Source organism: Cicer arietinum, chromosome 1, assembly GCF_000331145.2.
Source record: "Cicer arietinum cultivar CDC Frontier isolate Library 1 chromosome 1, Cicar.CDCFrontier_v2.0, whole genome shotgun sequence".
In the NCBI taxonomy this organism is placed as follows: Eukaryota; Viridiplantae; Streptophyta; class Magnoliopsida; order Fabales; family Fabaceae; genus Cicer; species Cicer arietinum.
The window spans coordinates 28,467,109-28,472,255 of NC_021160.2; positions in this window are offsets into that span (position 1 = coordinate 28,467,109).

Consider the following 5,147-nt stretch of genomic DNA (forward strand, 5'->3'; position numbering starts at 1 on the left):
TCCAATATGGATATATGTGTCATTGGATTCACGTTTAGGTCATTTTCGTCCTCCCTAGGCTTATTCTTGTCAAATTAGGGTTTATAAACAATTTTGTGCATCCAGTAGGTGTGTTTGTATAATTGGATGAACATTTATGTCATTTTCGTCCTCCCTAGGTTTATTCTAGTCCAATCAGGGTTTTTAACCAATCTTGTGCATCCAATAAGTCTGTTTGTGTCATTGGATGAACATTTAGGTCATTTACGTCCTCCATAGCCTTATTCTTGTCCAATTAGGGTTTTTACCCAATCTTGTGCATCCAATAAGTCTGTTTGTGTCATTGGATGAACATTTAGGTCATTTACGTCCTCCATAGCCTTATTCTTGTCCAATTAGGGTTTTTACCCAATCTTGTGCATCCAATAAGTCTGTTTGTGTCATTGGATGAACATTTAGGTCATTTACGTCCTCCATAGCCTTATTCTTGTCCAATTAGGGTTTTTACCCAATCTTGTGCATCCAATAAGTCTGTTTGTGTCATTGGATGAACATTTAGGTCATTTACGTCCTCCATAGCCTTATTCTTGTCCAATTAGGGTTTTTACCCAATCTTGTGCATCCAATAAGTCTGTTTGTGTCATTGGATGAACATTTAGGTCATTTACGTCCTCCATAGCCTTATTCTTGTCCAATTAGGGTTTTTACCCAATCTTGTGCATCCAATAAGTCTGTTTGTGTCATTGGATGAACATTTAGGTCATTTACGTCCTCCATAGCCTTATTCTTGTCCAATTAGGGTTTTTACCCAATCTTGTGCATCCAATAAGTCTGTTTGTGTCATTGGATGAACATTTAGGTCATTTACGTCCTCCATAGCCTTATTCTTGTCCAATTAGGGTTTTTACCCAATCTTGTGCATCCAATAAGTCTGTTTGTGTCATTGGATGAACATTTAGGTCATTTTCGTACTCCCTAGGTTTATTCTAGTCAAATTAGGATTTTTAACCAATCTTGTGCATTCAATAGGTGTGTTTGTCTCATTCGATGAACATTTAGGTCATTTTCGTCCTTCTTAGGCTTATTCTTGTCCAATTAGGGTTTTTAACCAATCTTGTGCATCCAATAAGTCTGTTTGTGTCATTGGATGAACATTTAGGTCATTTTCGTCCTCCATAGGCTTATTCTTGTCCAATTAGGGTTTTTAACCAATCTTGTGCATCCAATAAGTCTGTTTGTGTCATTGGATGAACATTTAGGTCATTTTCGTCCTCCATAGGCTTATTCTTGTCCAATTAGGGTTTTTAACCAATCTTGTGCATCCAATAAGTCTGTTTGTGTCATTGGATGAACATTTAGGTCATTTTCGTCCTCCATAGGCTTATTCTTGTCCAATTAGGGTTTTTAACCAATCTTGTGCATCCAATAAGTCTGTTTGTGTCATTGGATGAACATTTAGGTCATTTACGTCCTCCATAACCTTATTCTTGTCAAATTAGGGTTTTTAAACAATTTTGTGCATCCAATAGGTGTGTTTGGGTAATTGTATGAACATTTAGGTCATTTTTGTCGTCACTAGATTTATTCTAGTCAAATTAGGGTTTTGAACCAATCTTGGTTATCCAATAGGAGTGTTTGTGTCTTTGTATTCACATTTAGTTCATTTTCATCCTGCCTAGTCTAACTATTTTCCAATTAGAGTTTTTAACCAATTTGTGCATCCAATAAGTACATTTGTGTTATTGGATTAACATTTAGGTTATTTTCGTCCTCCATAGGCTTATTCTTGTCCAATTAGGGTTTTTAACCAATCTAGTGCATCCAATAAGTGTATTTGTGTCATTGGATGACCACTTAGGTCATTTTCGACCTCCATAGGCTTATTCTTGTCCAATTAGGGTTTTTAAACAATTTGGTGCATCCAATGTTGGACTTTAGTCCTCTTAATCCTAGTTTTGACATAATTAACAAACATACAATGTTCATACATCATATGATAAATCTAACATTTTAATTGAGCAAGATTTCAGGAACAACAATCCAATCCTACACACTTGAAAAATATTGCTTGGAACACAAGAAATCAACAAAAGTTGAATTTTGACTGAGTAAATGGATTGGGAAATCGATTTCATAACAAGGGTGTAAGGAAACATCCAATAGGGATGTATGTTTCATTGGATTCACGTTTAGGTCATTTTCGTCCTCCATAGGCTTATTCTTGTCCAATTAGGGTTTATAAACAATTTTGTGCATCCAATAGGTGTGTTTGTGTAATTGGATGAACATTTATGTCATTTTCGTCCTCCCTAGGCTTATTCTTGTCCAATTAGGGTTTATAAACAATTTTGTGCATCCAATAGGTGTGTTTGTGTAATTGGATGAACATTTATGTCATTTTCGTCCTCCCTAGGCTTATTCTTGTCCAATTAGTGTTTGTAACAAATCTTGTGCATCCAGTAAGCGTGTTGGTATCATTCGTTGAACATTTAGGTCATTTTCGTCCTCTTTAGGATCATTCTTGTCCAATTAGGGTTTTTAACCAATTTGTTCGTCCAATAAGTACATTTGTGTCATTGGATGAACATTTTGGTCATTTAGTCCTCCCTAGGCTTATTCTTGTCCAATTAGGGTTTTTAACCAATCTTGTGCATCTAATAAGTCTTTTTGTGTCATTGGATGAACATTTAGGTCATTTACGTCCTCCATAGCCTTATTCTTGTCCAATTAGGGTTTTTAAACAATTTTGTGCATCCAATAGGTGTGTTTGGGTCATTGGATGAACATTTAGGTCATTTTCGTCCTCCCTAGATTTATTCTAGTCAAATTAGGGTTTTTAACCAATCTTGGGCATCCAATAGGAGTGTTTGTGTCTTTGTATTCACATTTAGTTCATTTTCATCCTGCCTAGGCTTATTCTTTTCCAATTAGAGTTTTTAACCAATTTGTGCATCCAATAAGTACATTTGTGTTATTGGATTAACATTTAGGTCATTTACGTCCTCCATAGCCTTATTCTTGTCCAATTAGGGTTTTTAACCAATCTTGTGCATCCAATAAGTGTGTTTGTGTCATTGGATGAACATTTAGGTCATTTTCGTCCGCCATAGGCTTATTCTTGTCCTATTAGGGTTTTTAAACAATTTTGTGCATCCAATAGGTGTGTTTGTGTCATTGGATGAACATTTAGGTCATTTTCGTACTCCCTAGGTTTATTCTAGTCAAATTAGGGTTTTTAACGCATCTTGTGCATTCAATAGGTGTGTTTGTCTCATTCGATGAACATTTAGGTCATTTTCGTCCTCCTTAGGCTTATTCTTGTCCAATTAGGGTTTTTAACCAATGTTGTGCATCCAATAGGCGTGTTTGTGTCATTGGATGAACATTTAGGCCATTTTCGTCCTCCATAGGCTTATTCTTGTCCAATTAGGGTTTTTAACCAATCTTGTGCATCCAATAAGTGTGTTTGTGTCGTTGGATATAAACTTAGGTCATTTTCGTCCTCCATAGGCTTATTCTTGTCCAATTAGGGTTTTTAACCAATCTTGTGCATCCAATAAGTCTATTTGTGTCATTGGATGAACATTTAGGCCATTTTCGTCCTCCATAGGCTTATTCTTGTCCAATTAGGGTTTTTAACCAATCTTGTGCATCCAATAAGTCTGTTTGTGTCATTGGATGAACATTTAGGTCATTTACGTCCTTCATAGCCTTATTCTTGTCCAATTAGGGTTTTTAAACAATTTTGTGCATCCAAGAGGTGTGTTTGGGTCATTGTATGAACATTTAGGTCATTTTTGTCGTCCCTAGATTTATTCTAGTCAAATTAGGGTTTTGAACCAATCTTGGTTATCCAATAGGAGTGTTTGTGTCTTTGAATTCACATTTAGTTCATTTTCATCCTGCCTAGTCTAACTCTTTTCCAATTAGAGTTTTTAACCAATTTGTGCATCCAATAAGTACATTTGTGTTATTGGATTAACATTTAGGTTATTTTCGTCCTCCCTAGGCTTATTCTTGTCCAATTAGGGTTTTTAACCAATCTTGTGCATCCAATAAGTGTGTTTGTGTCATTGGATGAACATTTAGGTCATTTTTGTCCTCCACAGGCTTATTCTTGTCCAATTAGGGTTTTTAACCAATCTTGTGCATCCAATAAGTGTGTTTGTGTCATTGGATGAACATTTAGGTCATTTTTGTCCTCCACAGGCTTATTCTTGTCCAATTAGGGTTTTTAACCAATCTTGTGCATCCAATAAGTGTGTTTGTGTCATTGGATGAACATTTAGGTCATTTTTGTCCTCCACAGGCTTATTCTTGTCCAATTAGGGTTTTTAACCAATCTTGTGCATCCAATAAGTGTGTTTGTGTCATTGGATGAACATTTAGGTCATTTTTGTCCTCCACAGGCTTATTCTTGTCCAATTAGGGTTTTTAACCAATCTTGTGCATCCAATAGATGTGTTTGTGTAATTGGATGAACATTTATGTCATTTTCGTCCACCCTAGGTTTATTCTAGTCAAATTAGGTTTTTAACCAATCTTGTGTCACTAGTTTCACATTTAGGTCATTTTCGTCCTCCCTAGGCTTATTATTGTCCAATTAGTGTTGTAACAAATCTTGTGCATCCAGTAAGCGTGTTTGTGTCATTCGTTGAACATTTAGGTCATTTTCGTCCTCTTTAGGATTATTCTTGTCCAATTAGGGTTTTTAACCAATTTGTACATCCAATAAGTACATTTGTGTTATTGGATGAACATTTTGGTCATTTAAGTCCTCCCTAGGCTTATTCTTGTCCAATTAGGGTTTTTAACCAATCTTGTGCATCCAATAAGTCTGTTTGTGTCATTGGATGAACATTTAGGTCATTTACGTCCTCCATAGCCTTATTCTTGTCCAAAATTAGGGTTTTTAAACAATTTTGTGCATCCAATAGGTGTGTTTGGGTCATTGTATGAACATTTAGGTCATTTTCGTCCTCCCTAGATTTATTCTAGTCAAATTAGGGTTTTTAACCAATCTTGGGCATCCAATAGGAGTGTTTGTGTCTTTGTATTCACATTTAGTTCATTTTCATCCTGCCTAGTCTTACTCTTTTCCAATTAGAGTTTTTAACCAATTTGTGCATCCAATCAGTACATTTGTGTTATTGGATTAACATTTAGGT